Raw genomic sequence first — 14,370 nt, 5'->3', positions numbered from 1 at the left:
AGTCTACAGTCTGCATTTTACCCCGGTCTGCAGTCTGAAGCCATCTTTCTGTGTTTTACACCGTCCGATTTAACACTGAATTAGAATCAACGCTGCATATTCCTCTTAAGAAGAGGCAATATTACTTACTTGTTGCAGGACTGAGATTTGACCCTAAAACATGTTTCCCTGATGAATTATATGACACTGTAAATATGTTTTAATGTAATTCACAAAACAATTGCTGTAAAAACTGTCTTTTAGTAAATTTGCCTATTTCAGTGGGTTTAAAAGTCTTCTCAGTGACACACTGGATGGTTGTATATCTCTTACTATCACAATAAGTGCTATATTATTGTCACATTCCACAATTAGCAACAGACACAGCTTTGTCAGCTTTCAAGCACGTGTCAGTGTCAAGCAGGCTATTTTGCTTCGCATGTACAGCATCATAACACAAATGGATGTTGTACTGTTGCTCTGTGTTTTACTACAGTACCAGTGATCTATCTAATCACCTGAAGGGATTTTCGTTTCCCAAAGAAAATACCTTTGTGTCTCTAAAGACACATTTTGTTCTCCGAAGGGAATTCATGTTTCCCAAGGGCTATATTTTTTCTTGTTTGTGTCTCGCAGGACAATGTTTTGATGTACGAAGGGAATTAATAGTTTCCAGAGGAAAAATTTCGTAACGGGTTTAAAAATTGCCAGATCGTGTACCACCCTGTACATGGAGCATTTCGCAATGCTAAACCGGACAAATCAATCGGTTATCACGGCAGTCTTACACAAGACCTTTTGTGTATCAGCGATTCCGGGAACGTTTTCCTGAAGAAAATTCTATCTGCACCTTCAGAAGCCTAAAATCTTTTTACGAAGAAACACTGTGCACATTGCTTGAACGCTATGTCTGATTACTGGTCCAAAATAGGATAAACACATAAATGGAGAGTAATCTTGCCTGAGAACTCGAGCTCTCAACCAGAATGTTTTCGATAGTAGTAAAACTCGATCATTGGAGAGAGCAGGATTTAGCTTCGCTGGTCGTTGGTATCGTTGAAGTCCAAAATGAGACCACGTTCGTGTAAACCCGAGAGAAAATGGATTATACATTTGTCCGTATTTTGTGACTATGAACATCGGACCGACTACCGTTCGAGTTCCAGTTACAGACGACCGAACTGTTCCGAGCACAATCCGAAAATTGGACACTCTACTTACTTACGCACATGATAACATAATGGCTACTGTTGCTTAGCAACAGTAGCCACAAAAACTGCAGGGCATTTGCCCGCTTCCTTCGTCCCCACCCCGGGGCATTTAGACAGCTTATGTGTCCCCACCGCGGGGAATTTGCCCATTTGAAAAAAAAAAAAATGCTTATGCCCGTGGGTTAGCCCGGGAAAGGGGAGGAGGGGGATGGGCGCTTCTGGAATTGACTGACGCATAAAACAATTCAGTCTCAAACAGTTTCCATCGACATCCAGACGCATAAATAGCTGTCAAAATGTAAGAGGAGCAGCCTGACAAATCTAAGCAGATATATATGCTGCCAAGTATAGAGTCCCAAAGTGACGACGTCACAAAAATAAAATTTTTGAAATTATGGGATATGATGTCATATTCTTATAGAGGAACCTAACAGAGGCCCTCATCCCAAAAATTAGCTCTAAATTCCAATTACCGATAGAGATATAAGTTTGATAGCATCCCATACAAACCCTTCAAAATTTGTTTCAGTTCCTTCAGTTTAGAACTGACTCAAAATTAGAGAGATTTATATGGGGCAATACCAAATTTTCATCCTTTATATTTCGGCTGGGAATTACAATTAAGAGATAATTTTTGGCAAAGACGCTTTTTTCAAGGACGCTCTATTCGAAAATGGCGCGAAATCCCATAATTTCTCAAATTTGTTTTTTTTGGTGACGTCACACTTTAGGACTCTATTTCAATACTCCTAGTAGCTTCGTGCCGCATAAACAGAATAAACTGGATCAGGAAGCACCGACAGTTGAAAACCTTAGGCTCTCTGCTTCAACAGTGCTCTTGTCCCCTATTACAGCCACGTGTTCATTAGTACTGTCTGCCCGCACACATTTCTTACTTACTTTCTAGGAATGGACATTAATGTTATAGCTGGAAGACATTCGAAATTACACTCAAAAGATAAGATAAAGCTGCGTCCGGAAAACGCTAGGTGTATAAATTGCAGCCCGAATATCAAAATAGATAGGAAAAAGAATAAAAAAAGAGAATTAAAAAAAGAATAATAACTGGAAAACTGGTGGGCACACAGACTTTCTTACAGATATCTCAGAGAAGATTAGTGGTATCTAACTCTCCTTCATATTTCTGACCAGGAACTAGATGAAATTCGTGAGGGTTTTATCCAGGCATTTTGATTCTGAATGTCACATTAAGTGAAGCTAATGCTATTTATGCTTCACGGATATAACTGTTATACCGGGTTCGTGCACTAAGATACCACAAGTCGCGTTGTGATTTACAACTGATAAAGTATTACTTCTTATGGTGGGAAAAATACATGTAACGGCTCTGAAAAAGAAACATAACGGTGGCAATAAATAGAAAGCGGCGAGGGTGGAGATTGCAAATGACGGATTGCAAGTCCTGACTTAAGTTCAGGGCGTACTATCAGAACCAATGTTTTGCTCTCGCCTGAAATACAAAAGTGAAATGCTGGCACTAGTGAACAAACATAGTTCTTATAATGTATTAGGGAGAGTATCTCAGTAATAAGTTGAAATGCTACTGTTTCAAACCTACAGATACATTAGCCACCGTAAGTCCCGGAATGTCCCTCTAGGTAGAAATTGAATAGCATTTGACGCCAAATCCCTGCGAACGAAAAGCACAATATAACTAACATAGCACATTATAAAACAAAACTGTATTCAACCGCTTGTAAAGTAACCTAACAATTTAAGGTCATCATGTTAAGACTGGACTAATTGGGAAATTGAAAGAAGAAGAATTCACTTACACGACTGAGTTGGACGATTACATGCAAAAATATGAAAGTCAGTTATCCCACGATTGACTATTTTCAAACTTAAAATAAGTTTGACTAACTTTGAGCTCATGGTTAAACTGGTTGTCACTTGAATGTGGCAAAATCGAAACTAAAGTAATCACCCTAGCCAACATACAAAAGACACAGACAATCCAGCTAGCCAATCAAAACTAAAAAACTAAGAGAACTAGCATGGAACTATTCCAATGATATATCTATTTTCTTCAATCTAATTTAATTTAGTTAGCGTTTAGTCATACTGTTAGTCTATTATGAAAAAGACACTTGATTGTTTAATTCAAGCGTCGTAAAAAAATTGAATATTTGTTTTTGCTGATTAAAAATGCACAAAACTTGCATCTGAATCACGGTAGTTCACACTGGAAAAGTTGAAAATTTACATGGACATGTCAATTTTAATTTACAGTATGTAAATCTTGATTTACATTCTTTGTAAATTACAATTTACATGTTAGGGTTTTGTAAAATAAAATTCCAGGAAATTTACAGCTTTTAGTACAGCAGGTAAATGTTCTGTAAATAGTGATTTACATTGTCTTTGTCGACAATGATCATTTGAAGAACGTGTAAAAACCTGTAAAATATTTTACGCACTTTTACAGTATCTGCCTTTGTAAAAAACATGTAAATTGTTTTGCTAAACCATGTGAGGAACGTGTAAATAATTCAAGCGAATGCTGTAAAAAGTCTGGAAATGTTATGTTTGTAACCCTGTAAAAACCATGTAAATGAAAAAAGGGGGCCTGTAAGAAACATGTAAAAACCATGTAAATGAAAAAAGGGGGGCTGTAAGAAACGTGTAAAAACCATGTAAATGAAAAAAGGGGGCCTGTAAGAAACATGTAAAAACCATGTAAATGAAAAAAGGGGGCCTGTAAGAAACTTGTAAAAAGCATGTAAATGAAAAAAGGAGGCCTGTAAGAAACATGTAAAAAGCATGTAAATGAAAAAAGGGGGCCTGTAAGAAACATGTAAAAAGCATGTAAATGAAAAAAGGGGGCCTGTAAGAAACATGTAAAAAGCATGTAAATGAAAAAAGGGGGCCTGTAAGAAACATGTAAAAACCATGTAAATGGAAAACCTAGAAGTTGCACGGGTGCGACACCGCACTGATTAAGCTGTCTTCTTGTGAACTTTCCGCGCATCCACAACGACAAAATAAAACTAGAATTGTTACTGCACATGCAGGCGTCCCAAGCTTACGTCTCTAGAAAAGAGAAAAATTAATTCTCGGACACGTACGTATTTATTCATGAAGGTCCATGAAAGCGTCACGCGTTGTGTGAGTTCAAGACGGAAAGAGCCCTGGTGACCGAGTTTGAACTGACGCGGAGTTAGGTTAGGCAGGGAACCATAAGGGACACCCAACGACCGTTTCCTCTCGAATGCTTTTCAACGCTGTTTTAGGCTATCTGGTGTACTTTCAAAGCTCTGTAGGTTAACTTTAGGTTGCGCAAAAAAACATTTATCTGTTCGGTTGTTCTAGATGAGCTTGAGTATTCTCGAACTTATTAGGGCTTTTTTGTCCATTTCCGGAAAACGTTAGGTCTTATCGCCTTTCCGAAAATGATAGCTGACTTTTTTTCGGTACCCAAAATGACATTTTTAACAATCCGAAAACAACAAACATTAAACTTCTCATATCGCGAAAGTTCGAGGTCACAGTTGTGCCCCTGAACCGCTGAGAATATCATCGATTTAGAGCGTTAAATATTCCGAAACATGAACATTCTACAAGTAAGATTAATACAACTAAGTCTGCCCTTGCATGTTCAGTGTTTCTTTGGGTTTTTTTGTTTTGTTTTGTTTTGTTTTTTTTTTTTGGTGATTTCTACCGTTTTGTGCTTTCATTGCCATCACTGTTATCCCAGTCCCTTTATAAGAGCATACCAGCCTTGTGAGTGTCCGATCTCCAACAAGCAGGAATCAGCGGTCTTCATGTTAGGTACCAGGTTCTCTCGGTTCTCCCGCCATGTTTGGCAGTTCGTTGGAACTTGCAGCGAACTCGAGCTCTGTTTTAGCGGGCCAAAATCCACTCTACCTTCGCTTCGTCACCGTGCACGGTTTCAAGGCAAAGTTTACCGTTACCCAGAAGTTGAAGATAGCGATTACAGGCAACAAAAACAACAGGTGAGCAAGTTTTGCATGAATCGAACGAGCAGAGTAAAGTAACGTCAAGATTCGTATACATTTCGTTTTGCCTTTGGTTGTGAATGTGTTATTATCAAGGAGAAGTTACATTGCTTGTGGAATCGACTTTGGTGATGTTTACCTGCCGTGCATAAAGAGCTTTATTATCTGTTATTATCTGTTCTCGATAACTGAGCATGAGCATGCGACATTTGTTATTGGCTTATATGCACCTCATGATTCTTTCTGATGCATGCTCTTGTAAGGTTATGTTGCCCTCTGATGTGAATGCTAGTAAGCTAAAATGTAATGTGCCATCTTCAGCAGAGAAATTTCTCTTATGCTAGAGTAAGTATTCTGAAGTTACTCAAGTGTCTACAGTTGTACCTACATGCAAGTTACAATATGCTGTTATACACAACTGTACATGGACATTGCACCCACTGGTGCTGATACTGTAGTGAGTTAAATGTTGTGGTATTTTCTTTCACAAAAAAAAAAAACACTATGATACTTTATAAAGAGGTATGCATGTACCTCAAACTGTCGTGAAAACTACACAGGACTTGAAAAAAAGGAAGAGTAACTTGCCCAGGCAGGAAAATCTACTTGTATTGGACGACACAGTATAGTCAATCGATTATTTCATAACAATCAATAGAAATTAGTCAATGATATCAGAAATCAATAAAAGGATTCGTCATGAGTCATCGATTGTGATCAAATTTTCAATAAGCATTATCAATTTTGCTGATACTAGCTTATCTTTTAAGCAACATTTAATAAGAAAGAAATGAACAAAAGATTTAAAGTGAAATATGAAATCATGAATACAATTGCATAAAAACATAACATTGTATCTCGTAAACAATATTTTGCTGGCAACATGTATCAGGGACTATGTTTTGGGGGTTTTTGGTAGTGCCTTTGAAATCTACATAAAAAAGTTACAATCAAACATTGTGTTGAGGGACACAATTTTTCTACAGTTTAGGTGAACTAACAACGAGAGACCAACTTTCAATTGATTCTCTAATGACTGATAAATTTGGTAAAATCAAACTAATAACTTGAAACTTTTCTAGCATGTGGGTATGAATTTCTTTCAATTGATCGATAGCACTGATAACACTTACATTAATTTCAATTTATTGATTTATATCAATTTATGGATCGATTTCAATCGATTGCCTTACCCTGGGATGACCAGACAGCACTTTAGAGCCCTGTCACAGCTGTACATTTTACTTGTACAAAATTGGGCTCTTACCAAATACATGTAGGTTTCATGTGTCATGCATCTGTTCATGCATCTGTAGCAGGGCAGGAAAAAAAATTGTAAATCACTTGCCCAGTGGGCCAGTCAATTTCAGTTTTCACTTGCCCCACTTAAATATTAGTTGCCAGTGTGGTGGCCAGTAAGGAAATCAGAGGACAAATGCGAATGAGGTACACTCGGATTCCAAACTAATTCTTGCTTTCAACCTAATAATTAACTAATGTTTAGGTCTTAAGTTTTGAAATGGAATGACTGGAAATTATCATTTATCAAGCTGGCATTTTTAGTCAGACTCACAAGACTACTGACACTACATTGTAATTTCACTTGCCCACTGGGCCACTGAACTTCTATTTTCGCTTGCCCAACAGCAAAATTTACTTGGCTGAGGAAATCAGACCTGGGTTTTTTCTTGCCTTGAGTAGATCACAGATAACATCAAAATGTGGTAAAAACAAAAAATAATCACATAAGCCATTACCAGAGTGTGTCACAGAATTTGTGAATTTTTCAGGCGTGTGTCACTGATGTTTTTACCACATTTTGATGTCTTCTGTGATCTATTACTGAACAGATGCACGACAACATAGAATCTGTCTGCTTCATAATACATACATGTAACAAAGAAACAAAAACAAACTTTTATGACATCATCTGTACCTTTGTCCACCAATAGAGCATAAGTGCACGTAAGAAACAATCAAATTGTGCCTGCAAATAACTTGACTTATTATTTAAACATTGTTTGATAGGAGTTTGATTTATTGTGCATGAATATTACAATGTAGAAGATAGTGAACATTGAATAGTTACTGCCACAGATTTTGAGTTTAGTTCTTCTACATCCTCTGACATTCAGTGCCTTCCAATCAGAGATGCAAATTTTTTGTCACACAGTAGCTACAGATGTAGATGTAAGATCTGTTTGATTGATGAATATTCAGGGCTCAAAATAATGGCCGGTCAACGGGCAATGTCTGGCCAGAATGGTGACTTGACTGGGCAAAAACTTCACTCGCCGGTCATGTTGACCAGTCATGTCATGTTGAGATGGTCACGTTGTTCATTCTTGAATAAACAATCAAATCCCCAACTGTAAATCTGAGAGTTTTTATCTCTTTTTTATTATGACCTCTAACGAAAACATACACCAATGCATACATGTATCTGTTCAAACGGCTAAAGACCATTCGCTTGCTGTTTGTCATGCGTTCAAGATCGATAGGAATGCCATTCGAGTGACTGGGGTTAAATCTGTTCAGAAAAATATTAAGCCAATCTTTAAATGGTCTAGCAGTGACTGGAACAAACAAACTATGTTTGTGGGTTTAATTTGGCTCACATTATGTGTACTTGATTTTTTCGTAAATATCTTGACCAGTCAGAAATGAGACGTGACTGAGCTAAAATTAATTTGACCAGTCAACATGACCGGCTACAGTCCGATTTCAAATGTCACAGTATAAATTGGAATGATAAGAAACAAAAAAATAGTAACTCCAGTGTAAAATTCGCTGATTGATATCATACATAGAATTTGCTGATTCATACTCAGACATAACTTATCTTATTTAACGAAATGTTTTATGTTACTTGTAGGATGAAGTAAAATTGAGAGTGGTCAATACATGCATACTCCTTGGCATTGATGCTTGATCAGGAAAAAATCAGCCACTGAGAAGTCTACAGTACCTATGACTCTATAAGGGGTCCAAGGTCCATTTCTTGAAGGCCCTGGAAACTTTTCAGGCCCACAAAGCCATCTTTAATTGAGCTGTGTCTAAAAACTAAGAGCTGTATATGCCTGAAACTTCTTGTGTGAAGGAAACCTCTGTTCATATTGAGAATAAGCCAATAAAACAGCTCTGTAAGCATAAGATTTCAGATTTTGGTATAGCTTTCTGGGTGCGAAAACTTTTTGGGACCTTCGAGAAATGGGCCCCTGGTGCATTACAGTCTAACATGGTGACCTTCAACACTTTCTGGCATAAATTCAACCACTTTAAACATTATTTTTAATGCTTTGAAGTATCACCTACACTGTACCTGTGTTAGTGAATTAGCATTAAATTTGAATATCTTAGATTGCTAGGTTGATACTTATTGTTCAATACAGCAGCTATAAGATTTCATCATAAAAAGCAAAGGCTATGTTTACATACATGTAGTACCAGAACAATAATTTATTAACTTACAGGTGTATGATGTGTTATGGGAACTATGGTGCTAGATAGGCCTTTCAATTTCAACAGGTCCCTATGAATTTTTGTTTTACAGTAGAGTTTTTTTTTTATCACAAAAAGAAAAAGTAAAATTTTGAATATTGTTTACAGTGAATGTTTTGTCAGGGGTCCAAAATGTTTGTCCTGTTTGGATTCCGTACAGTTTTGGAAAAAGGAAACTGTGACTTTGTAAACATAGCCTAAAAGATGTCAGAAGCCTTGTTTTATGTTATGCAATGTAGTATTCCTTTGGCATGAATGTTTTTATGATGAATTTAAAATGTCAATCTCTATCTTGTGGTAAATGTTTTTTCTCCCTATTTTCTGTTATTTCAAAAGAACAATTCACTCTATGAAAAAAGTTGATCAATATTTCACACTTACATTGCAGTAATTTTCATAATAAGGTAAAGGTAAAGTCTACATATGAGCCACGTGGCCCAACAGACTGGAGCTTATCCCGCTTTCTGTAGCAGGAAGTGACTAGGACTATTTCTACTCCCCCTGGATGAGATGCCAGTCCATTGCAGGGTTACTCCACCATTAAATTCGCTGGTACCCACTTATACACCTGGGTGGAGAGGCACTGAGAGTAAAGTGTGTTGCCCAACAACATAACAGAATGTACCCGCCTAGGGCTTGAACCCGGACTGCTCGATCAGGAGTTGAGCGCACTACATGTAACTATGAGGCCATTGTGACTCCCACATTTTTCATAATAATTATTAAGGCTAATTTAATCCTACATTAATTACTTAGTAAGAAAAAAACAGTTTATTCATTCATTTTATGACAAAGGTATTATCATTATGCTACATTTGACTTTGTGAATTTAGTATATATTTAAGACAGGTATCCATTTGCAAACAATTTTAATTTAGTAATACGCCTAAATTGCGAAATTTTCACTAGTTGTAGCTGACAACAGTATTGTTCTTAATCATTTTATTATTTATGAATTAAATAGAGTTGAATATGACATGGTTTTGCACAATCTTGAAAAGGTCCTGAATTTTAGTAGTCTTCTTGAAAAGTGCTTGAATTCGGTTAAAGGAGCTCAGTCATGGTATTTTAAAATATTTTGGCCATGCACAAAATTACATTTAAGTCGTCTTGTTATGGATAGAAAGAAAAGAAAACATGTTTTATTTGTTGTAATGTGTACATTGTAAACCTTATTCATGGCATTTAAAAACTATTTGAATTTTACTGAGTTTGTTCTGATTGCAATAAATTTCTGATTCTGTATAAATTTGCATGTTTTCTACTATTATGATTAAGGTCAACAGATTTGATTACAATAAAACAGTACATTCCATGCATTTTTCTTCAAGTTATTATTTACAAGTTATTTATCGTACAGGGTTTCTCCCTCCCTTTTTCGATTTCCAGGTTATTTCCAGGCTCCCTTTTTTGATTTACATGTTGTTTACAGGCTCCCTTTTTCAATTTACAGGTTTTTTGCAGGCTCCCTTTTTCAATTTACAGGTTATTTCCAGGCTCCCTTTTTCGATTTACATGTTATTTGCAGGCTCTCTTTTTCAATTTACAGGTTATTTACAGGCTCCCCTTTTCAATTTCCATGTTATTTGCAGGTTCCCTTTTTCGATTTCCATGTTATTTACAGGCTCCCTTTTTCGATTTGCAAGTTATTTACAGGCTCCCTTTTTCGATTTACATGTTATTTACAGGCTCCCTTTTTCAATTTCCATGTTATTTACAGGCTCCCTTTTTCCATTTACATGTTATTTACAGGCTCCCTTTTACGAGTTACATGTTATTTACAGGCTCCCTTTTTCGATTTACATGTTCTTTATGGGCTCCTTTTTTGATTTCCATGTTATTTACAGACTCCCTTTTTCGATTTACACGTTATTTACAGGCTCCCTTTTTCGATTTACATATTACTTACAGGCTCCCTTTTTTGATTTACACGTTATTTACAGGCTCTTGTTTTCATTTTCCATGTTATTTACAGCCTCCATTTTTTTTATTTACATGTTGTTTACAGCTTCCCCTTTTTATTTACATGTTATTTACAGTATTATGGCAGCCTCCCTGTATTAAATTTACATGTTATTTACGGGTTTCCAGGTTGAATCACAAGAAATTTACAGGCTCTTTACAGTATTTGCAGGAACAGTTTACATGTTATTTACATGATCTTAGCCCTTTGCTTTGAAACATTTACAGTGTTTTCTTCATCATTTACATGTTTCACTTGAAATATTTACATGTTTTTTACATGAAACCTCCAAAACATGTAAAAGGGAAATATCATGTAAATTAATCTTTACAGTCTCTTTTTGATTATTTACATGTTAATTACATGTTATTTACATACTCTGTAAATTTTCGACTTTTCCAGTGTCAATTCGTAAGGAAAGAATAAGAAATATCGGTCCAGCGCTTCGAAAGAGCTTTCTAGAGAAATATTTTTCGCTCTAATCCGGTCAGTACCTTTCGAGAAACGACTTTCGGACGTTTTAGAATGGATTTCTTGTTCTCCTGTTGGTACTCTACAAAGTTTTATACGTGGAGGCTCTGCTCCAAGGTCCAAGCCGTTACTCTTTTACATACCTTTTAATAAAAATGGATACCACTTTCGTACGCTTTTTATAAAATTACCCCTTTCACATACCCACTTAGAACACTGCATCCCTTTTATTAAAACTTTGGAATGAAGTTAATGGACCGTGTCACGGGAAAACATCGAGCATTACAAAAAAAAAAAATACAATAAAAGTGAAAGTAAAAATAACAATTTTTTTTTTTAGTTCAGGTTCATGTTGTACCGAGATGAAAGATTTCCTTACCTTTTCATATACCTCAACTTTTGAAATCTGAGCCTTTTTATATACCTGAAGCCTGAGTAAGGTATCCTTTTCGGGCGGTGCCTCTTTGTATTGGTCATTGTAGGGAGTTCCCCCTCCCCCTTCTGGGTCTAATTTGCTTTAAAATGAATTTGGCCATAGAATTTAAGTAACCTTCGGATGAGCAAATAGGAAATAGTTTTCCTGCCCAACGCCTGGGAAATGCTTTCTCGATCCAAATGATACTTCCAGAGAAGCAGCATTTTTTTGGTTATGAACGTACAAACTCTGGTAAATATTTCGAAATTAATGAGGCAAAAATTTTGTACCGGGATATTCGGAGCGAAATAATAACAGAAACAAGTATTTTAGCTGTGCTGCGCTTTAAAAGACCTTTCGAAAGAGATGTTTGTCGCTTCAATTCGTTCAGTACTTTCAGAGAAACGACTTTCCTTCTAGCAGGTTAGAATATAACTTGGCTCTTCGTGTTAATAACTCATGCAGGGGACGACTTCTATTTCCGAAGTACACTTCGGAGAAGCATGTAGAAGACAATTTTCCTGCCCAGCGCTTTAAAATGATTTCTAATTATAAGGAGACTGAACTTTTTTTTTCCTCTTAACCCGTTGAGTTGGACGCTACCGGATGACCGCAGGGCATTGGTTGAGTGTTCTGTTCAGGCACACAAATGACCCCGAACAGTAAATGATCCCCAAATTGGACCGCCAATGATCCTAGAACCGGAAATGATTTCACAGCAAAAAGTTAGGAATGGCGTGCACTCCATAAAAAGTCCAAGGTGAAAAAAGGAAAAGTACCTTAAGCATAAAAGCAGCAATAAAAAACGTAAACATACTACGCAAAACACCAAATTGACATTTGTCGGCTGTATAAAGTTATCAATTAGGAAACGCACCGCAACAATGAACATGAATCTTCGAGGATGCCTCTGCTATCCAATTAACCACTATGAGCTTACTCCCGTACGCTTCTATATACTTGCGTCCTAGATAGACACGGCCACGGGCTTCCATCAAAGACAATTTCATTAAAAGTGCACAAGATCAGATTTCTTCGTGTGGTTTACCGCAGTGTTCCTTAGATAGATTTATTTGCATGCCGTATGAGTAGAGCTGTCGATTCTGCTCATACAAATATATATATTTTTTTACTGTCAATAATCCCCTCTGTAGTTAATCCACTTGGGGATTCTATCTTGTCTCCAAATTGGACAATATAGTGAATATCCTGTGTTAGCGTACATCTCAGACCCGCACCCAATAAATTCATTCAGGGAAGGACCTACAATCCCGGACAAAAAAGTTGGGACAGCAAGCAAGTCCTTTCCCTCCTCCCACTTACAATGTTGATAATCGGGTGAGTTTTTCCCTTTTTTGTTGGAAAAAACGCGATATTTTCGAACATTGATTAGAGGGGATGGGGGATACGTGATCTAGCTCAAGTGTCCCAACTACTTTTGGCCGGGATTGTAGCTAAACTACAAAATTCAAACGCAGGATTTCGTGACGTTGAACATCAGTTTTAAAGTTGTGAAATTTGCATTCACATCGTAAATAATATACATTTTGCTTGCGTCACATATAGTAGCTGTTAGATTAATATATTATCACTGTAAAACTAAGAAAAACGCGAAAACCAGAAATATTTATGGAATATTATTGTGTAGCAAGGAAAGAGCCAATTAAGCGTGAGAAAACTAAACCACAAACAGCAGCGAAAACTAGTTGTGTGTGGTTTTCAGGTTTTCTGAACCCTATTGTGATTGGTTCAGTATAAAATAAACCTTTCAGAATCAAATTAAAGTGTTCGCGGTTTTCTGAGTTTCAAAGTAATAATAATAATAATAATAATAATAATAATAATGATAATGATTGCATAGAATAAAAATCCTCTGTCCAAATTCCCGAGTCCACATATTTTCATCTTCTACTGGGAGGCGCTCATTTCCGGTCCGGGATTATTTATAGTACAACCTGGGGATCATTTCTGGTCCTGGGATCATTCGTGGCACAATTTGGGGATCATTTGCGGTACGTTTTGGGGATCATTTGCGGGCCTCATTAGAAGGCTTGTACAAATCATGGGACTGAGACTAAAGATTAAAAATTAACATTCAGAGTCATGCAAAGCTTAAAGTTGGTTTTAAAATATTAACATGGGGCAAGGGGATGAGTTCTTTAGATTATTATCTGTTGCCGACACAAAGCAAAAGGTTTGGGTTAGAGTTAGTTTATGTGCGCGGAAGTTACGTTTGGTTTTGGTTTTACTTCTGATTTGATGACGGAGGGCCGCGTGTTTTAAACGCCCCGTCCACACTTGGCCGGAAAAATTTTCTAAGCGGCGTTTTTATTCTGAAAAGCCATCGTTGATTTTTTCCTTTTACACTACGCCGGAAAAATTTGAGAACGAAACAATCATGATCAACGGCCACTTTGGGTTTGTCTTCGTGAACACCCTGTCAGAGAAATCACATGAGTATTGTGACGTCATCGTTTGCGAAAAGCTCTGTTTTCCAGATGTCTTTCGTCTACGTTAAATCAATCAATCAATCAATCAATAAATCAATAAATAAATCACTAAATAAATCAATCGATAAATAATTAAATAAACTAGTAGTAATCAAGGATTAGGAGTGCGTTCTGCGCCTGTGATAATAGTTTTCTGTTGCTGAAATCATTATCTTTATGTGAACGGGTGAAGTTTTACAGACAGATATAACATACTGACAAAATCCGCTATTTAGTCTGTGGATTATTTGATTTCTTGCTTTATTGTTAGCAAGTTGAGGTCCCGTCTACTGAACTACGATTTGATGACCTTCATGGAACATTCAAAATTCATACTAAACATCTCATTTTCACTTTTACT

At 36.7% G+C, this 14,370-nt stretch overlaps 1 long non-coding RNA gene across 1 annotated transcript; it reads left to right on the top strand.

The window, feature by feature from the left end:
• Window positions 1–4,809: 4,809 nt before the first annotated feature.
• Window positions 4,810–9,807, top strand: LOC149098790 (uncharacterized). The gene is made up of 3 exons (XR_016203660.1): window positions 4,810–5,167; window positions 8,046–9,672; window positions 9,703–9,807. It is a non-coding gene; the product is annotated as an uncharacterized LOC149098790 (long non-coding RNA).
• The last annotated feature ends 4,563 nt before the right edge of the window (window positions 9,808–14,370 follow it).

The sequence above is a fragment of the Orbicella faveolata genome, unplaced genomic scaffold (assembly GCF_042242905.1).
Source record: "Orbicella faveolata isolate gen_17 unplaced genomic scaffold, um_ofav_v1 contig_46, whole genome shotgun sequence".
In the NCBI taxonomy this organism is placed as follows: domain Eukaryota; kingdom Metazoa; phylum Cnidaria; class Anthozoa; order Scleractinia; family Merulinidae; genus Orbicella; species Orbicella faveolata.
The sequence above is the reverse complement of the archived record's forward strand: the minus strand, read 5'-3'. Positions and strand labels throughout refer to the sequence as shown.